This window comes from Perna viridis, chromosome 5, assembly GCF_037379345.1.
Source record: "Perna viridis isolate PV_CMFRI_1.1 ecotype Kerala chromosome 5, ASM3737934v1, whole genome shotgun sequence".
NCBI classification, from domain to species: domain Eukaryota; kingdom Metazoa; phylum Mollusca; class Bivalvia; order Mytilida; family Mytilidae; genus Perna; species Perna viridis.
The window spans coordinates 14,431,943-14,442,277 of NC_142449.1; positions in this window are offsets into that span (position 1 = coordinate 14,431,943).

Sequence of the window (10,335 nt, forward strand, 5' to 3'; positions counted from 1 at the left end):
GTTGGACGATATTCAGATTGCGTTAGAAAAGATACAATATATTTCCTAATCCTTTTTTCAGTACAGTTCCTTGTAACTCTTTATAATATTGCCTACATATTAAATCTGTTAGTAGGCTTGTACCATTTATAGTGATAAAAATCATTACTCTAGTACCCAGTAAACCAAAAATTGTGAAAAAAATTATGAAGTGTTGCAAAAAGGAAAGAACAACACATTTTTGAAACGAGTCATGCAATACTGACAGAAAATTAAGCAAATTAAGTCTATGTCAATACCGCAAACAAACCAGATAAAAAAACTTAATATGTTTGCGTTGTGAATGTCGTTATATATAAATAGATGCATTCCTGAAGAAGCAAAAAAAAAAAATATGTTTTCGTTCGTTGTATTTCTTGTTATAATTCTTTTTCATTTTAATACTAATGAAAAAAATTCCAATAAACTAACAGAACATTTAAACTATTGATACATCGCATCTACCACAAAGATCTTGAGATCAAGGATACTGCAGACACTGTGAAGATTATTTATTTATCTATTACAAAGTATTTATATAAGGCGTATTATAAAAATTATTCTAAGCGCTAAACATTGTTTAAATTACAATACACATTACAATAACATTATACATTACAAAAGCGAAACATGAGAATAAAAAAACCGATAAGTGAAATAGTAAAAAAACAAAACAAAATGTGTTACATATTTACACCTACTATGTACAGATTTAATAGATACAATAATTTACTGTGTTTAAAGTGAAACTCATATGATATCATTAAAACAATAAGTACTGAAAAAATCAAAATACTCATGTACTGAATCAATTTATATCGGTCGTTTGAATTTTTACGCCTCCATAATCGTCAAACAGCTAAAATATGGCATAAAAACAGGAACAAAAGGAAAGTACAGTGATCGAATTCAAACGTATCTAAACACAAGCTTATCGTTGTACATGATTGATATCAAAAGAAAACTCCATTTCATCAACAAAATTTGGGGAGTGTAAAATACAACATCTTTTGTATAAATAATCCCATCAGACTGAAATTGGAATTTTATCTTTATTTAAGGATTGTAAATGTTATCATATATTTAGACAGACGGATGGAATGAACTCTTTGATTTATTTTTAAATTCACCATTCTGATCATCAAGAACACTTAATAAACACACAACAAAATTCGTGACGCATCGTAGCATGCAGTGGGTTAGTTCGCGAAATATTCAGGGTCGATGCTAGTTTACATGAAACACCTAGATGAATTAACACAGAACATCCAACATACTGCATGATTGAACTACAAACTACAATTTGGCCTTTCCCAATTTCTAAAGTCGAAATTCAATTTAATGATCTCCAGGTCGACACTGTCTGTCAAATCATTCAAACTTTAGCCACAATCGATGAAATGAAGCATGCATTTAGATACATGTCCCTCTCAACTAGCTACATTTTAATTTGATAAGCTATAAAGCTCACTTCGTACAATTTATTGCATAGACACTTTTGTGTCATGTAAAAACGATAAGTTTCTGTGCACCTAATTCAGGAGACACGAACATTGGCATAAACGCCAAAGTCTTTGAATAAAATTTCAACAATTATGTCTAGTGCATGAAGCATCTACAGCTCTATCATTATAACACGTGGCCAAATAGCCAAATAAAATTATTATTATTACAAAAAGCAATATCACCAGACATCAGACGGACACCATTTATGAGAAATGCATTATCGGAATTCCTATGCCATCGTCTATAAGCAAAGTTTCATTTTTATTGGTCATCTCTGGACTTCCGATGTCACGAGGCTATTAAAATACACGACACAATGGGTGACAGATCAGGATAGTTTCAGTTTGTTTGTTTGTTGGGGTTTAACGTCCGAGCAGCAATATTTCAGCTATTTTCAGACGATGAACATGAAATTGATGATAAAATGAACATGAATTGATGACATGAAAAAAGGGATGGACACAAGGACAATTGGGTCGACAAATTTTGATTGCCACTGGAAATAGGGAGAGGTGGGTAGGGTCGGGCAATTTAGCCTCCTGTGGCGGAGCCCTATAATTGAAGACAGCTCTTTCAATTGGCATACAGAATTGCTCTTTTTCATTTGGTTCATTCCCATTTATCCAACTTTTCGAAATTTCAGGTAATACAGGTAAAAAATAAAAGATAAATGAGATAAATTAGATCAAAGGTAATTAAGAACAAAGGATTCTTACTTAGAGGTTGGGTTAGGTGACTACTCTTAAATAAAGCCTGGATATTTTAAAGGATATTTTTGGGGGTTTTCCTTTTGGGCCAAAATTGAGGTCTTTCATTTCATGCAAGATAATTAAATGTTTAATCTGGCCCAATTCCTCATTTTATAATAAATCAGTTATCTGATTAACAATAACAACTTATTCATTTTTTTATTTAATACTATATAAATGTTTTACACTTTAATTTTCATAAAATACTTTGTTTTCATTCCATTTTTTCTTTAAAAAATCTTAAAAAGTTTGAAATTTTATTCAAATTTTATTTTTTTTTTGTACAATATCATATAAATGTTCTAAACTTTAATTTTTAGAAAATATTTAGTTTTTATTCTCATAAAGTTTCAAATTTTAATCAATTTTAGCATATTTTCCTTTATTCCAATAATAACATATCGGAACTTATTTCTTGTCAATATTTCTGAAGACACCTATTTAGTGCTAAACGAACAACACCTAAATTAACCCAAAACTAAAGTTGGATAAATGGGAATATGCAATTTTCAAACGTTGGATAAATGGAAAAACACCTTTCATTTCTATGAACGATGACTATTTATAATCTCGAAGGGTTTTCATTTCTAGCTAAACATCAAATGGTTTATTATGCGACTAAGAATATCGCATTTGTAGGCAACTTAAATATATCGACATATTTAATATATATAATGAATGGTTTATTCGAGTAAATGCTTAGAAATAAACAGGTACTGGTGAGGTTATAGAGTCAACTATTTTCAATTGGATCGTTGTTAAACCAAATCAATCATCATATTTTAGTTCGCACTATAAGTTGTTTATTTGGTTTGTTTATTAGCGTAAATAGCATAGAATTAAATATGATGTATTAGAAAAACATATAAAGTGGGCCTAACTATCTGCATTTGAACCTTAATAAGGTATGCCAGTGGGACTATTTTCCTGCAGTAGTGTAAAATAATATTCGATGCTAACAGGCTTTACAAATCCAAAGGCTCTGGTGACTGCTATATCAATTCTGATTTTCGATCTAAATTGATAAAAATTAAGTCAGCCTCATATCTTGACCTACTCTTAGAGATCGATGGTAAAGGAAAACTATTGACCAAACTTTACGACAAACGTGATGACTTTTCATTCGGACTTGTCAACTTTTTTTTCATTTGTGGCAACATACCTTCAGCACCTGCGTATGGAGTTTTTATATCACAACTCATACGGTATGTCAGAGCTTGCCGTAACTACGCAGACTTTTTGTATCACGCTACACGTCTTACAATATAGGCTTCTGGAACAGGGTTATGTAACTACAAGATTTAAGTCATCACTACAGAAGTTTTATGGTTTTCGTCATGAACTCGTGGGTCGTTACGGTGTATCCATCGGCACCATGAAAACTGACATGTTCGACGTGTCATAATTTTCCTTTCTTCTTTCGTTTATCTCGGACTTGACTTTTTATGAGCAACTCGGTGGGTGTTTCTAGAAAAGCAGAGGACTCTTGCCGAACCGGTGCACCTGGTCCATGCTCCCAGTTGTGTTTTGTCTGTTTTCCATGTCTGGTCTTTGTTCTTGGGTATATTCTTTTGATATTCGCTAAAATTGTGGCCCTCTTGATTACTTTTTGAAGAGATCAGCGGAAAATAATTATCATGTACGATTCAAAGCAGTAATTAAATCGAAAATCAATGAAAAATAACAATAAAGAGATTACAGTCTCCCTCCCCTTGATTTCCTGTTAAAATCCAACGTAACGGTTAATATTAGGGACAAACATGACAACAGCCATTTACCTTTTCTTACAGAATTTATTTTACTGTTGTTTCACATGCAATGATTAATATAGCTTTTACATAAAAGTGACTCATGTTGGAAAATATTTATTGTTTGTGTTTTTAAAAAACTGGCAATAAGATGTGTCGTAAATTGCTGAAGAAGTTGTGGTAGAACCACATTGTCATTGAAGTATCTTCATCTTTTAATGATAAAAAACTGTGTGGATGACTGTTAAAAACTAAAATTTAAAAACATTCTGACGAGTTAAATCGATATTTTTCGGTCTTTTTGCAAGTGAATTTTTATACTACTTTATATCCGAATTCCACCGGACTTAGTAGATACAACGTTTACGGATAAAGTCATAAAATAATATGTTAAATAACCACATACAATGTAACTACTTTATAAAGTATACATATTAATGTTTTACTCAGTCAGAATTGCCATACCACACTTCATAAAATCTTCAAGTAACAGATAAAACATATTTTTCTGTGAATGAATAACTTTTTTATTTATTTTTATAATTTTGGAATAAAAAACAAGAGGTTCCTATGGGCCTGAATCGTTCACCTGGTTCAACTTTTGCCTTTCAAGGCCAATAACTCCGACAATTTTGACTTTGGTAAGACTTATATCACAAGGATCATTTCAGCGCAATTGAATCTATCTATCTATCTATCTATCTATCTATCTATCTATCATAGTTTTCAAGATATTGGCTGAAAACTAAAAAAGTCATTTCTCACCTTTCAAGTGCAAAACCTCAGCGAATCATCCACTACTTTGATTACTTGCAGATCTATGTAGGCTTTATAATAAGGATCATTTCGGCAGTTGAAATAATTTGGCTAAACCTAACGATTTTGGAGATATATGCGAAAAACTGTCTGAAGTCTATTTTTATTTTAGTAACAGCACCCATGTTACTGGAATTTTTAATCGACAACATATTTGTCCAGTGTAGTGGACGTGTTTTTCGGCATTACAAAGGGAACAAATTGTGCTCCTTTACTTGCTGACCTATTCCTTAACTCTTATGAGGCTGACTTTATAGCTGATCGTTTTATATCGTTTGGCTAGATGCTTCAATCTCAGTTGCCGCTATATAGATCACGTATTATCTTAAAACAATCCTAATTTCGGGGATTTGATACATCGCATCTACCCAAAAGAACTTGAGATAAAGGATACTACAGACACTGTGAAGTCAGCCCCATATCCTGACCTACACTTAGAAATCGATTGCAAAGGAAAACTATTGACCAAAGTTTACGACAAACGTGATGACTTCTCATTCAGAATTGTCAACTTTCCTTCCATCTGTGGCAACATCCCTTCGGCACCTGCGTATGGAGTGTTCATATCACAACTCATACGTTATGCCAGAGCTTGCCGAAACTACGCAGACTTTTTGTATCGCGCAAGAACTCTAACAAATAGGCTTCTGGAACAGGGTTATGTTGCTACAAGATTGAATTCATCACTACAGAAGTTTTATGGTCGTCATCATGAACTCGTGGATCGTTATGGTGTATCCATCGGCACCATGAAAACTGATTTATTCAACGGGTCATAGTTTTCCTTTCTTCGTTTGTCTACCCCGGACTTGACTTTTTATGAGCAACTCGGTGGGTGTTTCTAGAAAAGCAGAGGACGCTTATACTACCGGTGCACCTGGTCCATGCTCCCAGTTTTTAGTGGAGTCCGAGTTGCTCATTTGCTTTTGTTACTTTGTATGTATGATTTTAATTACTTTATGTTCTTTGTGTATGTCTGTTTTCCATGTATGTTCCTTGTCCCTGGATTACATTCTTTTGATTACCGCTATAACCTTGGTTCCTTTGATTACTCTTGCGACGAATAAAAAAATCCTACATTATTTTTATGTAAAATACCCTAAGGAACTGTCACACCAAATATTGTTCTAATTGGTCCTCTAGTGTCAGAGTAGAAGAGTTTTGAAAAATGTTAACGGCGACGGATGACGACGACGGCGGACGCCAAGAGATGGCAACAGCTCACATGTCCTTCGGTCAGGTGAGCTAAAAACGAAACCTGGCTTAGGAAAAAAATGTTTCCGAAAAAACCGTGAATTTGAGTTTTCATTCTATAAATTCAGTACATTATCAATTTGTATAAACATTTCATTCCTTTTATCCTAATTTTCTCCCTTATGATTGAAGTGTTGGTATGTTCTCCCAGATATCCGGACATTCAACGAGTCACTTCATAACTACTACTGCTTTCATCAATCCAATTTTCTAAAGTATAGTGTTGTGCTGAATACGTTAAAATATCGTACCTACATAATCTGCATAGAAGTACATCCGAATATGAATATGAATAAAGATTTGAAATCTTTGATACTGAAGCAAACATTATACCGGTACTTGAAATAAAAAAGTGTTTCTCTTCATAATAAAAAATACTTTTGATGACTTGGTATTAAATTATGTAAGGAAATGGATCATTATTCTTCTCCTGTGATGTTTAACATGTCAACTTCAAAAGTAAAATCTTCAAAGAGTAATCAAGGGAACCAAGATTCTTGCGGTAATCTAAAGAATGTAATCCAGGGACAAAGACCAGATATGGAAAACATACATACACAACAAAGAATATAAAGTAACTAAAATCATATATACAAAGTAACAAAAGCAAATGAGCAACTCGGACTAAAAACTGGGAGCGTGGAGCAGGTGCACCGGTAGAGTAAGCGTCTCAAAATAAACCTTTGCCATATTAGCTTTATTCTATATTATTTTATTCTAATACACGAGTCAAAAGGTGTAGATATACAATGTACATCAAACTGGAAAATCAATTGTTACACACTAACTTATGCTGGGAATTTATAACTACGTACAAAATATACTTTGATTTTGTATAGGTACATTGGTAACCTTAAAATGATACAACAAACCATTGTTATCCTAAGAAAGACACAAACCTTTTTGAGTTTGTAAAAGGTTTGGCATTTTTACATGCACCCGATTTTTTATACTTGTTATCCATGGATTTACTTCCTTCATTAATAGTTTTTCGCACTATAGATAGTTTTCTCTCAAATTAATCAAGATTTGAAAGAGAGGATCCAGAAAGTGTCAAATTTCTCTGCCGTTCATTCCCTGGATGTATACGCTCTACTGCCACTGCCTTAAATTATCTAAATAGTCTTGTTCATTCTCCCCATAATAGAAATCTGTTTTATTTTAGTCTTATTTGTTATTTTCAATATATGAGATTATTAAAAAAATGATTTTTATTATATTGTGAATATGCATTTTTTTTTTTATTGTTGATCTAGTTAGTTTCGTAATTCATATCAAGGGAAGTCTTAATTTCTATATTACTTTAGGTATATTTCAGTTTTTTATATTATGTTATTCTTATAAGTCTATGTATATGTAAAAAGCTTAGTGTACAAATTAAATCAAAGACTGAAGTCTTCAAAGTCGATAATCGTCAAATATTCACTGTCACTGATTTTAGCATACTTGAAACATCCGAAATGGTACAAATGCGATATGTTCTAAGTGAAAATCGGATGACTTCCGCTAAAATATTGGTTCTCTTGATATTATTGCGAACTCTTTCGTAGCCGTTATGACCCGAATGACTATATATAGATTTCGGTGTCCTGATAACATCTATGACCTTTATATAATCAATTGTAACGAACGCCTGTGTTTGAATCGTAAACTGGGTAATATTACATAAACTCAATGCTAACCTTTCATTATCTTTTAATGTAAACTTCCCGTTCTAATACAAGCTAAAAAAAAAAACCACGCGTAGACATGTGTATGATATGTTTAAAAAAGGTACGTTGTAGCGATCTTTTGGGTCGCTCATGATATTGAGAGTGAACCAGATTATGAACCTGATTAAGCAGCTGGCAATGAATATTCATAAATATCGGGCGTGCTAATGTATAGGTCTCAGTCTTGTATTCTTTGCCCCATAGGCTTTTATAGTATATCTTAAATTTTCATGATTTTTTAAAAAGTACACGAGGAGTTTCAATCTAAATTTTAACCATGTTTTTCAATTAAGGAAATGTTAAAAATAATTTTTAGGTCCATTTTAGAAAAAAGGCACGAACGTTGGTACACCAGGACAGGTCAAACTAAAAATAGACTTTTTTCTACTTCACTTTTATTTTGAGTTCATAAAATAGACCCCTTTTCTAAAGCATTATTTTTCATGAAAATACTGTGTTTCCTCAAAAACAAGTTTATTGTGTCATAGCTTGATATTTACGCTGTACTTTTGATGAAAATGATAGCCATTTGCCAAGAATCAAAAACAGGAAAAGGCAAAAAGGAAACGCACTATATTTTTAGCCTCCATGTTTTGACGTACACCCGCTCAGGAATATGCAATACAAGACTGGTACCTATATGACCTATACAGTCTTGTAACGAGCCTCAGTGCCTGAATCGGAAACTGGGTAATGTTTAAAGCTAACCGATCATTTCAGGTAAAGATCCCGTTCTCGTACAAGCCCGAAACACACGTAGAACACAGATGTATAAAACCTAAGAGGTAGATTTTCGTATGAAGCTAGAACTATGACGCTATGGTGGTGAACACGGCGAGGGTCTGCAGCATTCAGTGGCGTACAACTACATATTAATGGAAATCACATGCCAATATTATGAACAAAAAATTCGAGTGCAAAAAGTCACTATCAATATTGGCGACTTAAAATCTAGTATTGCCATTGCGTTGATATCGTGGACTGAAATCATACATCGTAGTTCAGGATAAATGGAACCACCCAAAGAATACAAAAGATATGTGTGGGGTTTATTACGTTGTGACGTATTTTTAATCGTATCTTTGGTTGGTTCTATTCATCGTGAAGAACGTTGTTTGTTTCTAGTATGGGAAGCTCACTTCACGCAATCAACGGCGTGGTCTCACTGAATTTTTTGTTGTTGTTGTTGAAAGATTGATGCAAATCATTATACCGAAGATGTTGTCAAGATGTTTGAAGTTTTGATCACCAACATAAGTGTTCAGTGTAGTGGATGTGTTTTTTTTTTTTTTTTCATAAGAAAGTCGGAATTCCAATTGGAACAAATTGTGCTCCGTTTTTCCTTTGCTCTTATGAGATTGACTATTCGTGAGAAGAACGTTGCTTAGGAACAATCTTACATTCTAGGATTTTATACATCACATCTATCCAACAGAACTTGAGATACTACAGACACTTTGATATCTTTTTCATATCTTTGCCTACTCTTAAAACTCAATAGAAAGGGGGAACTCATGACCAAACTATACGATGAACACCATGACTTCTCATTCCGTATCGTCAGTTTTCCTTCAGCGCCTGCGTAAGGAGTTTCCATATTCCAGCTCATATGTTATGCCAAAATTGGTCGAAACTACGCAGACTTTTTATACCGTGCCTAACTTCTTACAATAAGACTTAGAACAGAATTATGTTGCTACAAGATTAAAGTCACTGCAGGAGTATTGAGACTGTCATGTCATCATAAACCTGTGGATTGTTTTGGAGTATCCATTTGCACCACGAAATCGATTTGTTTACCGTGTCATAGTTTCTTTTTCTCTTTCGTCTACCCCGACGTGACATTGTATGAGCAGCTCGGCAAGTGTTAGTAGAAAAGCAGAGAATGTGTACATTTCCGTTGCACCTGGTATATATGAGTTTTTAGTGGAGTATGTCTATTTTCCTTATCAGGTCGTTATCCTTGGATAAATATTTGGTTCGGATCATGGTTCCCTTGAATATCTTGCTTAAACAAATTATCAAGTCCTTTATTTACAATTTTATCTCTTTGATAGCGTATTCATTAAATATAAAAAAAGATATTGATCCGTTGAAAATTAAAGATGTTCTGTAAATCGCCATAAAGATTTTTTTTATTACTATTCTAATATATAACCTTAATTTTTTTATATCTTCTTCCTGCACTTCATTGCCCGCCTACGTCACCAACAGGCTGATCGACTTGATGCAAATTTCCGCTTTTCAATAATTTTAGGGATTCGAATTGTGCTGTCTAATGTTGTAGTGGTGAATTTAACATGTGGCCTCAAAAAATTCGAATTCAAATTTAGACATTTTTGCATAACAATTCGAATCATGGTACATGCATTTAATTAGAATGGCACTTAACTCAATGGTGTCCTTGGAATCACATTTTGTTTTTTTGTTTTTTTGTTTTTTGTTTATTTGTTTTTTTGTTTTGTTTTTTGTTTTGTTTTGTTTTTTGTTTTTTGTTTTTTGTTTGTTTGTTTGTTATAACCCTTTTTTTCT